This window comes from Macrotis lagotis, chromosome 1, assembly GCF_037893015.1.
Source record: "Macrotis lagotis isolate mMagLag1 chromosome 1, bilby.v1.9.chrom.fasta, whole genome shotgun sequence".
Classification (NCBI taxonomy): domain Eukaryota; kingdom Metazoa; phylum Chordata; class Mammalia; order Peramelemorphia; family Peramelidae; genus Macrotis; species Macrotis lagotis.
This window is the reverse complement of record NC_133658.1, coordinates 136343077-136355814: the sequence shown is the minus strand read 5'-3', so window position 1 is coordinate 136355814 and position 12738 is coordinate 136343077. Positions and strand designations below refer to the sequence as shown.

Below are 12738 nucleotides of genomic sequence, written 5' to 3'. Positions count from 1 at the left end.
AAGAGAATTGCATTTGGAGCCTAGAGACCTAGATTCCTTCCTGGTTCTTATGGTAATTAACATGATACAAATCTGGAATTTATAGATGGAAAGAGCCATAGACTTCATCAGGTTTAGTGTTTGCATTACAGAAATGAGAAAAATGAGACTCAAGGAAATCAATTGACTTGTACCAGGTCATACAAGTTCTGGGCATTCACTAGTTATGAAATGATGAGCAAATTGCATCTTTGGTTTGAGTCTCTAATTCCTTATTATTAACAAATGGGGATAATGATACTTACATAGATTACTTAACAAGTATGTTGTGGGAAAAGCTCTTGGCAAATCTCTACAATGATATAAAATCTACAAATGTTAATGTATGTAATTTATTTCTAAAATTATAAATTTGCTATCAAGGAATGGAAGTGTGCAGAGTGGAGAAATAACTGATCTCAGAGTTAGGAACCTAAGTTCAAACCATGCCCAATATATCCTAGCTTTCTGAACCTGGGTTAACACTTGGCTATTCTGTAAACACAAAAGTTGCACTGCTACTGGAAGTACCTCAATAGGACTTTCTTATACTAAAGAAACACACTAGTATTACCATACTAACCAACCAAAGAAACAAAAGTACATAAAGGCCAATTATTTTTTATTAAAATGTTAAGAATAAAAGCCAGCTGACTCAGTGGATAGCTTAAATCTGATCTCAGACAATTACTATGGTCGTCACTTAAAATACTCTACAAATGCTAGAAATACCACAAATGCTATTATTATTATTATATAATATCCATATTATGTAATTTTAATATTATATAATATTATATAATATCCATAAAATACTTGTAGTGCTTTGGATAAATAAGATCACTGCTAGGTTTTATTTCTGAAGATCATTAGGGAAAAGGGAAAAAAAGACATATATTCCAAAAGTTTTATAGCAATTCTATTTGTGGTGGCAAATAAGTGGAAATTGCAGATATGCTCATCAATTGGGCAATAGCTGGACAAATTGATGTGTATGATCGTGATGGAATATTACTGTGTTATAAGAAATGAGATTGTTGATTATAGAAAAACCATAGATAGAAGCATGAAATAATAAAGAGCAAAATGAGTAGAACCAAGAGAAAATTGTTTACAGTAATAGCAATAGTTTTTAAGAACAACTTTGAGCACTAAGTAATTTCGACTATTATAAATACACTAACTACAAAGAACCTATGAAGGAAGAGGCTGTGTCCAGAGAAAGAATTGAAGTATAGAAGTATGTATAGATTTTACATAGATATAGGTGTGTGTATTCATATACATATATATATATATATATATATGTATGTTTATATACATATGTACATATTTGGGTCTAATGATAGCCACCATTCATGTGGGGAGGGAGGAAGAGAAAAAAAGAGAAAAAAGAAACTTATATAACTTTATAATATATTTTTAAAGAGTAGCAAGTTATTCATAATAAATTTTTAATTTCATGTACAAAAATATTGTACAAATATTAATGTTTAATCCCTTTGTCACCTTCCCTCTGAACAAATATTAGCTATTGTTATTACTGAAAATATTATATATATGTCTTTCAAAATATTTTAGAAGTTATTTAATTGTTCTTTATAACCTTAATTTCATTCAAAGTATTACCATAAAATTTGATAGTCAGAAGTAGAAATGTGCTGGATCCAGGTCATATTGGCTGTGAACACTACAAAACAAGGCTTGTTTTAATGTTTTTGTTAACACCAAAAAGTGGCAGAGGAAATGTTATTGACGTAGACCAAACAAATGTATGTTGTGGGCATATTTTTTTCTTTTTTCAGAGAATCAGTTTAATATTGCATCTCAGTAGTCATGAGTTCTATCCATACATAATGGAAATTTTCACTATCATATACCTGAAAGTTTCCCAGCTACTTCTTGGTGTCCTCAAAGGAAAAAGAATCTACCATTTCTCAAGGCAATCCATTCTACTTTTTAAATAATTCTAATTATTAGAGAGTTTTTGTTTATACTTTTGTCTTTCCCCCCTAAAATCAAGATTAAAAATGTCACTTTCTGATAATTGTTCCTGATTCTGGCCTCTGGAATCAAAAAAAATAAACCTAATGCTTATACCACATGGCCCTTAAAGGACTCTTTTTAAATTTAGGTCTAAATATCCCCAGTACCTTGAAATTTCTTATACCATGGATTCAAGTCCCTTTTTGAAATGAGGGAACCTCCTTTGCACCACCAAGTCCTTCTTTTGGAAGTCACACAAAGCATGCATGTGAGGATGATACTTTGATACTTTGTGAAATCTGATATTTCTTTTGTTATTTCCTCCAATACACAGATCTAGTGAAGCCTGCCGGGACTCAGTATTTCATCAAGATTGACAATCTATCGGGCAGCCAGTAGTGAAAATTGGACCCTCTCTGACTCCATGTGGGCACCTGCTTTGTAAGTGAAATCTACACAGTAAAGGACAACACATTCCTTCTTTCCCCTGGGAAAAGACATCTCATTTAATGGAATAACAGAAAGATGGGGGCAGAGTTGATAGGGAAAAGGGCTCTGAGCTGCATTGAAAGAGTCAATCAGGACCTAGAGAAACACATGACATTTTCTTGAAAGGCATATTCTACTTTGTTTCCCAGACTGTCCATGAGAGATATAGATGCTGCTTCACATTCCTGAATCAATGAACAGGAGTCACTACACTGTAGCAGATACCTGACAAGAACAAATTGTCATACTCATGCCTTCCTGGAACTTGCTTTATAGCAAGAAAAGAACCGTCCCATCTTGTACCCTAATTTTAGTTCAAAGAAAGGAATCAGCTTAATATAGGATTCCAAGCTGGAAAGATTCTTAGAGACTATCAAAACTCTAATCCATTTATTTTTAAAGATTAATAATAACATTTGATAATAATACCTGACCTTTAAGTAGTGCTTTAAAGTTTATAATGTGCTTTAGAAATATTACCTCGTTGGAAGGTAGGTTATATTTTTATTTAGAGATGAGGAAGTTGAGGTAATCAGAGGATAAATGGCTTGCTAAGCATCACACAACTAGTAAATTGTTTTTAAAAAATTGTTTATTTAAAGCAATGGAGTTAAGTGACTTGCCCAAGGTCACACAGCTAGGCAATTATTAAATGTCTGAGGCTGAATTTGAATTCAGGTCCTCCTGACTCCAGGGCCAGTGCTCTATATACTGTGCCACCTAGCTGCCACAACTAGCAAATTTTACCTGAGGCAAAATTTGATTTTAATTTTGTCTGATTACAGAGCTAATCCTCTATCCACTGAGCCACCTGGCTGTACCTACTGATATTAGACAGATTGCTAAGGTCCCCAAGGTAGTAAATAACAGAGATGCAGATCCAGGTCCTTTAATTACAATTCTTGCTCCTTTATTCCATTCTGACTCTCTAATATAATGTCTTCTACTAGAAATGTGATAATTTTAAAACTTAGAGTTGTAGATGAGGAGAAGAACCTCCGTAATGCCTGAATGTTTTATTTGTTCTTTATTCATAAACAGTATCATAAATTGAAATAGGAGATGCCAAATCTATTCATTCCTTTCAGGATGAAGTCCGTGTTTTTTCTCTGGGTGGTCAACATTACTGCTGGGTTTTATACTATATATGAAATGAAAGTACCTGAGGTTCTGCCTCCAGTATGTGCCATTTGACTTCTTTAAGGTAAAAAGAAAATACTTGAGTCCCTTAATATTACCTAATCAGCTTAATTGCACTGGGGTGAAACGTGGTATGAATGCTGTCAGCAAGAAAGGGGGGGGAAAAAGAGCACTCTAACAAAGTAGCTGTAATTGCATTATGTGATTTGATGATTTAGCTACCTCAGCATCCTCCTACCACCCAACCAAGTACAAATGAATATGAAACAGACAACCACATCTACCCTGCTTTGGCTGGGAAACACCCACATTTTGCTATTTATCTTCACTGGGCAGTTAGTTCAAAGAAATCTACCGCTTATAGTGAGCATTTAATTTTGTTGACATCCAGGTCTGGGTCAGGAGAACAGTAATGACCTATATCACTAGTGAACCATTTTTGAAATTAAAGAAAAGAACTAACACTCATTGGATGTTTGGGGGAGATATTAAACAATCAATCAAATGGGCCACTATGCCACCCAAGGGCAGAACCATTGCTTAGGACTTAAAGGTGATCCTCAAAGAAAGCAGAAGGCACAGAGCCAGGCTTGCTTAATGGGAAGGAGATAGGAAGCAAATAGTGTTTGAAGGAACACACCACCATTTTTAACTCTTCTTCCTCCATGTCTTTTGGGGAACCAAATGTGAGCTCAAAAGGATTTGAAAAAATCTTGGCTCTCATTATGAAGGACTGAATGAATAAAAACAAAACAAAACATGACTATGTGCATAACTCTGTGTCAAGAACTAGAGACACAAATAGAGAGTAAAATATTTCCTGACTTTAAAACACTCACAGTCAAATTGAGAGAAGCAATACACATTGCTTAATCAAATGCCATATACTCGATTTAGAACAACATTTGCCTTCATTTCATGTATAATATAAAACCCAGAAGTAACATTGACCACCCAAGCAAAGAATGGACTTGATCCTCAAAGGAATGAATAACAATACATATTGGAGGATAAGCCATTGGGAGAATAGAAAGGTTCTAGTTTTACTAATAAGGTAGATAATAAAGCACAGAAATCTTTAATATGCATCAATAAAGTGGTCAGAGTGCCAGGGGACCAATGAGTAAAGTATGAGTGTAAGTAGAAATGCCCAGAATGCCTTCTTGTCTGATAGTTTTCCATTTTACAAAAGTGCTTATAATTGGACACCTGCAATTCATCCAACAGTGTGAAGAATTATGTTAAATGGGGGAGAGCTATAGAATGGAAGGGCCTACACAAATGAGAAGATAAAAATAGGTTTACGAGTATGAGACTAGGAAAATTTTTGTATTTTCTCCTTCCAGATTAGGAATAAGGAGGAAGGATAAATATTTAACCAGGAGGGGAGCAGGGTTTGGTAGCACAGAAAGTTTGGGGGAGAAGGAACCCAGCTGCTAATTGTACTAATTCAATGTCCTGTGGAGTCTAAGTTGGCATATAGATGATAACTTACATCTTGCTTATAGTAAAGTCTACAATTTCTAAAATATTTCCTCAGATTTCATTTGAAATAGTCAGTTTAAAAGTTTTTTTTTTAAGCTGAGTTCATCTGAACCTGAGATTTCACTGTTGTAGGGAACAATTAGTGATGAAATCTTTTTTACCAATGCAAATCTACAATTAATCTCAGAAAGAATAACTTGTCAGGTACTAAGAAATCAAGTCACTTGCCCAGAATCAAGAGGCAAGTGTGGGTCAGGGGCAAGATTTTAACCTGGCCTTTCTAAGAGAAGATAATAAATGTGTGTTTCACAAATCTTGCACTAGCTTTTTATACTGTAATTATTCCTGATACTACAGTCAACTCTCCTTCTTCTACTTCATGCTACCTCTCAGAGATATTTTAGAGACAACCAAAAAGCATTGTAGAGATAGAGTCCTGGGCCTGAGGTCCTCAAATGTGTTTCAGACATTCAACAGCTTTGTGAACCTGAACAAGTCACTTAAGTTCTGCTTATTCAATTTTATTGACTACAAATGAGTATAATAATAACAGCACCTATCACCCAGGGTTCATGTGAAGCTCAAATGAATTAATATTTGCAAAGTGTTTAGCACAAAAGCCCAGGAATTACATTTCTTTGCCAGAGGTCTTAGAAATGATAGACAAGTCTTGAAAAGTCTTTTAGCTCTAAGACCAGTGTCTTGTTCTCTATACCTTTGTATACAAATATGTTTTCTCACCCTCCCAAAAACTGATTTAAGAATTTCATGACTCACTGAGACATCACAGGAGAAAAATTTTAGTTAGCATAATTCATTTTTTTAAATTAAAGAAATGCAAAAAATCCATTTAATACAACATAATTAGCATGTTACAGAGACAACTCTGTGTGAGCTACTGCCACTGTATTTCATTTTGGGGAAGATGTCTTGAAAACCCATCTTGCCTCTGATGTTCCCCATTGTGCATTATTTCTTTACCAGTCCATTAGAATTGTTCAATTTCAGTTCTAGGAGGGCATGCTCCAGTGGGAAAGGATCTGGAATAGGAATGATAGTAACAGTGTCAAGACTCAACAAAAGCCAATGTCAGTGCAGGGACAGAGAATTCCTTTCATGCTCTGGAGAGAAAACCAGCCAATATCAGCATAAATGAGAAATACGACTACACTAGGATATAACTAGAAATATAGAATTGCTGTGCCCAGACATGAAGAATAATTATCTGAACAGATGATTGAATAGATATAAAATGAGGCAATAATATCAGTGGCTATTGACAAGAATGACATTACAATCACTAACTCATAGCATCAAGATGGAAGCTGCAATGCTACTTACAGCGTTCCCAATGAAGAAAAAATAACCTGAAGGCTTACAGTTGCAAAAGCCTTAATCGAGCTAGCTTCTATAATACCTCAAGTGAGTTCCTGGATCTTTACATGATATTCCTGATCAAGATTCAGAAAAACAAACAAAAAAGAAACAAAAGAAAATTGAAAAACATGAAATGCATTTTTTTATTTCTTCAGTTCTTCAAAAGGTCTGTGATTTCCATATGTATGGCAGCACACAGCATCTCAGATTTGGTTATAATTTCATAATTCATTTAATCTATCCCTAACTTGACCAAGAATACTTTTATTATATTACTGATGAATAGTCCTCTTCCTATGTGAAGAGCATCTCCCCAAGAAAATCCATCTTCCACTTAGAGCTTGTATACAGTTAATCCGTGCTTTTACTTTGGCTTTGTCTTCCCTTCAATAGGTCAAAATCTGCCTCTCTGTAACTTACAACTTCAACTTAGTGTTGCCTTCTGAAGCAAAGAAGAACATTTTGATTATCTCCTTTCCCATGAAAAGTCTTCAATACTTGAAGGGAAAAAAAGTGATGTCCTTCCTTTCTTCCCATGTCTAACAGCACAGTGACTGTAACATAGTCCATGCTTAATGAATGTTTATTGCTGACTGCTATGTTTTTTATTCTCCACACTAAAAATCATGAGTTCCTTCTATTAATCTTTCTTCTGTAGCATCTCCAATCCTCTTACCATCATGGAAGTTAACTTTGCAATATACTCAAGATTTTCAATGACCTTCCTAAATTAAGGCACACTGAACATAAGATAAAACTCTAGTTGTTTTCTGATTGAGGTAAAGTACCTAATAAATTTCAATTCCTATATTCACTTCATTAAGCCTTATATGGAAGACTAAGGTAGTATTGGTCTCTTTCTCTGCCATTACATTCCACTTATTCATATTGAATTTTCAGTCCACCAGTTCATATTTTTCAAACTCCCATAAGTAAGGCAGAACAAGAAGGGATTTGAGAGATCATCTAGTCCATTCTCCTCATTTTCTGAAGGAAAATACTGAAGCATAGATAAAATTGATCTTATTTACAATCATATAGATAAAAAGTAATGAAATTAGGATTATAACCATCTTCTAATTCTATTCAGAACATTGTGACTACCATACTGTAAACAGAGAATAAAAAATCAAACTGAATACTCTAGAATAATTAAGCTTGATCCCAGGGAAGAATTAAGAACAAATACTTTTTCATTTTCATTGCAGAAGTAGGGGACTAGAGATGTGAACTACTGAATATATAGTTTATTGGTTTTGCTAAAAATCACTTTTCCTTTTCAAATCTTGGTTATAATGATAACTCACTGGGTAGACAAGGAGAGAAAGAAATGAAATATAAAAATCAGATAAAATAAAAAAAATCTATTTTAAAAATCCAGTGATAATGCTGTTCTTAACTTAATTTCCATCTGCAACTTAAACAAATATTTAACCTTATAATTTTAATTCTATATATTAAATATTTATTAAACCATATTATGTTCAGAATATTATGCTTGGAGCTAAGGGTGAGTGACCCACAGTTTAGATGCATTTGCCCCAGTTGGCAGCTTTGTGGGACATAGAATATATAGATAGCTGTAATACTCAATATTATGTAATACATTCAATAGAGTTTCAAGATAAAGATAAAGTTCAAAGGGTAAGAACATTACTGAACTAGTGAGATTAGGGAAAGTGGTAGATTGTGTTGTTATTGAAAGCAGCAGTTTCCATGTTTTAATCATTTTGCATCTATATCATAAAAGACCACGAATACATAAGATTATATATATAAATATGTGAGTGTGTATGTAAACATATACTTATTTTTAAAATTATGTGAATATATGAGTATACTAATAATCATGCACATTATAAAGTTACATACAATAAATCCTAGAGAGAATCACTGGATTTTATTGAGTCGAGTTATATGTATAGACTTACATTTTAGTAAAATCACTTTGATACTTCTTATTAGATGGAATGGAATGGGGGATAAACTTAATACAGGAAAACCAATTAGGAAGGTATTACAATAATCTAAAGAAAAGATGATGAGGACTTGAAATAAGTTCATGTTTATGTAAGAAAAGATTGAGAGATTTGAAGATTGAAGTGACAAGATTTGTAAATATAAATATTGTGGAATAAAGAAGGAAGAAAACAAGTAAATGTTTATTATATGATTCACAATATGCTAAAAAATTTTAAAATATTACCTTATTTGGCCCTCCCAACAACTCGGAGTTACAGGTATTATTATTATCAAAATTTGACACTTGGAGAAACTGAGGCATTTACCTGCCCAGGGTCATAAAGCTAGTAAATGTATAATGATGCATTTGAGCTCAGATCTTTTTGATTATAGGCCTAGATCTCGATCCATGGTTACATAGAAATGTCATGAAAAATGACACTGAACTTGTGAATATATGAAGTCCTGCAAAGATGGTGGCATTTTCAACAGTAGTAAAGAATTTTCAGAATGAGTGGGTTTAGTGGAAAAGTTAGTGTGATGTCGGAACTACAATCTGTCCACGCTGGCTCATCCATTGTGACTCATGTTTTCCAGTCCAAAATGAAAAGAGGCAGGCATTGCTCTTACATATTAGACATTGCACCAAAAATCAAAATCAAGTCTTTAAGAAGGATGTGAAATGAACTAGGATGCAGACTATGGAAAAGTTGAGAGTTTATGCAGCAGAGTAAAGGACTGCATGAGAAGGTGCTGAGGGATAGAGTCACAAGATTTTTGCTTGGGAAACAAGCTCTAAGTTTTTCTTTCTCAGAAAGGGATGATAGAATCTGTCTTTCTACTCTCCAAATGGTTGATCTCACAATACTTTGGTCAGGCTCAGCCTCCCTAGGACAACAGCCCCCAAGGAGCTTTTACCTTCCAATATGAAGAACATCTCTTTGATGGATGAGCAAAATCTTAACAGGTATGGAAAGTGAGGATATTTCAGGATAGCTATCATGAATAAAGGAAAAACCTGACAATACATTGGGCTTTAGGCACGATGATGGATAATTTTGTTTGTTGAAACATATATGAAAGGGAATTGATTGAGCTAAGACTGAAAAGTTAGAGATTGCAGAGGTTCTTGATTATCACAATAGCAAGTTTGACTTTACTTGGTGAGCAGCTGTTTGATCTGAGTTCAAATATAGTCTTAACTATGTGACCTTGGGCAAGTCATTTAACCCTGATTGTGTTATCATGCCATTTCCAGAAGTACTGATTCATATCTGGCCACTGAATTCAGATGATTCTGGAGGAGAAAGGGAGGTTGGTGATTTACCACAGTACACTCTCACTCAAATACAATTTATGTTCTTGTCTTGGCATCAGATCCCTGAAGTCATGATCTTCTTTGAAAATAGAAGACAAACAACAACAACATAGTTTAGTAGATCACCTTTGGGAACTTCTGTTAATTTTTTAAAAAATTGAATTGCCTAGTATTCTAGTGATGATATCCCTTTAAACTTAGCTAGGTTGAACTTTAGACAATAGACGTATTCACCCATATTGGCATATCTTTGGGTCTGTACTCATAGTCCTTCCAAGGTATATAGACTTTTTAAAGTCTGTATTTGCCAGGCAAAGATCATAACCTTCATGCCTCAATGAGGCTTCTAAGATAGATGTCTGAAGTACATAAATTAAATTCACTGGCACAATCTATGTTTCTCTAAGCCAAGAATTTTTCATTTGAGGTCTGGGAACTTATTTGTATTTTAATATAATTGATTTCCTTCATAGGTCCATGTATTTTATTTTATAAATATTAAATAGATGTTTCTGAAATAACTTCATCTTACTTCTAAAGGGTCCATCATACACACACTCACTCACACAAACACATACGCTGGCACATTTAGAACCCTTGATTTAAGTGAATTAGTAATTAAAAATACTTTGGACATTGATTATTCAAAACTAATGTGAACTAGTGAAACAAATATTAGACTCTTCTCATTAATTCTCCTTCCCTAAAAATCAGGAACCCTCACTCTGGTGGGAGCGGGGTAGGACAACGTTTATAATCCTACACCTCTCAATTGTTAAAAGTAATCTTGGAAATAATTTCATTATATATCAGATATCTCTCCTAGGACTAAGATCAGAGACTGAAAATATAAACACAGCACAAAACAGCATTTATTTCCTTTCCAAACACCCCCAGTGCTCTAAAGATATAAAGAAGGTGAAAAGTAGGCAAAATGGTCAAGCAATCTTAGAATTCACTTGCTTCAGAGGTACAAAGTGCTTCCTTGACAGCATTCACATTACAGAATCATGTGAGATTGATGAGGCAAACTCCCCATCTTATTATAACTCCAGTGTCCAAGGACTCTCAGAGTCACTTTCTGAAGAATGTGCTGCACTTGTTATGACTAGAGGGAAAGAACAAACCTTCAAGATGGATGTAGGCCCTGGGTTTGCTTGAAGTTTCTAGTCTGCTGCAAATGCAGGTTGTAAGCTCTTTCTTAAAAAAAGTAGGGAATCACAAGATCAAGAACTGGGTTATATATCTATATAACATATATATATATATATATACATACATACATATTCACATATATACATACCTACTATGCACACATGTTACATATGTTTACACCTATGCATTTAAATGCAAATATGATTATACATGCATATCTATGTGTATACTGGCCGAGTGGCTGGAGCACTGATCCTGAAGTTAGGATGATGAGTTCAAATTCTTGTGACTTAAGTCACTTAACCATGATTGCTTTACATTAAGGCTATCTCTAATTGACTTGATTAGCCACTGGGCTCAGATAACTCTGGAGGAGAAAGTGAGGTCACTCAAAAAAATTAACATGCATGTCATGGCACCATCTCCCTGATGTCATAATCTTCCTCATAAGTGATATGAATAGAATATGTAAACATCATCATCACATTTCATACATAATATACTATATATTTGTATGTACATATTCTACATATAAAATTCACATATATGTATGCATCCATATTTACTATTATATGTATGATATATGCATGTATAGATACATACATGTGTACCTATTTATCTATAATTTATCTTTTCATTCATCCAGTCCCCCTTGATCCATCTCTCTCTCTCTCTCTCTCTCTCTCTCTCTCTCTCTCCCTCTCTCTCTCCCTCTCTCCCCCACATCTAAGATATGACTGTATCCCTCTCTGTGGAAAAATTCCTTCTGTATAAATTCCTTCCACTGATGAAGATTGGAAAGTCTTCCAAAAGTACCATTGAGAGTTACCTGGAGCACGAAGGCATAAAAGGGATTTGCCTGTGGCCACATGGCTAGTAGGTATAATAGTTGGGAATTCCATCTTACCCTCAACCTCCAATAGCCTTTCCTCCCCTTTTTTTCTAGTTGCCCTCTACTATCACAGGCAACAACTTTATTACCAGGTAATGGTCACATTTCAGTGATTCACAGAAGAATGTAATGTCTAATGAAACAAGTGTCACTTATATTTACAATGCGTAACATATAATAGACCATATTTGTAAATTCTTTATGAACATATCAGGACAGACAGAACTGAATGACTTTGTTAATAACCAAACTTGCTTATACTATAACTATATACATTTGATGTAATTCATTGCTTTTTCACCTAATTAAAATAAAATTTGAGATGATAGAATAGATTTTAGATTTTCAAAATGTTAACTTAATTTTAAAAGGGATGACTTAGTGATATAGAAATAGCAATTATTTTAACTCTGAGGAACCTTTCCCATAACTATTACATTAGCTAACATGTTAATAAAAGGAAATGACATATACCAAGAGGGAAGGAGAAAAGAAATAGATACATTAATGCACTATTGGTGGAGTTGTGAGTGGACCTAACCATTCTGAAAAAGAATTTGGAACTAAGTCCAAAGGCATACAAATTTGTGCATAGCTTTTTTTTGCAAGGCAATGGGGTTAAGTGGCTTGCCCAAGGCCACACATCTAGGTAATTATTAAGTATCTCAGGTCTCATTCAAACTCAGGTCCTCCTGACTCCAGGGTCCATGCTCTATCTACTGGACACCTAGTTGCCCCTGAGATATTATGTTTTAACCCAAGTTTTTACAGGTAAAGAGTGCTAGATCTAAGATTCCAAATAACGTCCTTTGATTCCAAATGTAGAATTTTGCATTGCTCTACACTATACACTACCTCTGGAATATATGATCTCTAAAGTCCCTTTCAGACCAAAATTAAACCCAATCAAAATTTA

At 34.2% G+C, this 12738-nt stretch overlaps 1 protein-coding gene and 1 long non-coding RNA gene across 13 annotated transcripts in view; one reads left to right on the top strand and one right to left on the bottom strand.

The window, feature by feature from the left end:
* UNC5D (unc-5 netrin receptor D) overlaps positions 1-12738 on the bottom strand; it is a 789424-nt gene that overhangs the window by 393881 nt on the left and 382805 nt on the right. The gene's annotated exons all lie outside the window — the stretch shown is intronic.
* Positions 1-12738, top strand: part of LOC141503464 (uncharacterized) — a 45334-nt gene that overhangs the window by 16369 nt on the left and 16227 nt on the right. For 2 of the 4 annotated variants that reach the window (XR_012472855.1, XR_012472853.1), the window contains exons 2-3: positions 2339-2445; positions 3582-3697. This is a non-coding gene — a long non-coding RNA (uncharacterized LOC141503464). The remainder of the gene's footprint in view (positions 1-2338; positions 2446-3581; positions 3698-12738) is intronic. The other 2 variants (XR_012472857.1, XR_012472854.1) reach the window with 1 other exon arrangement.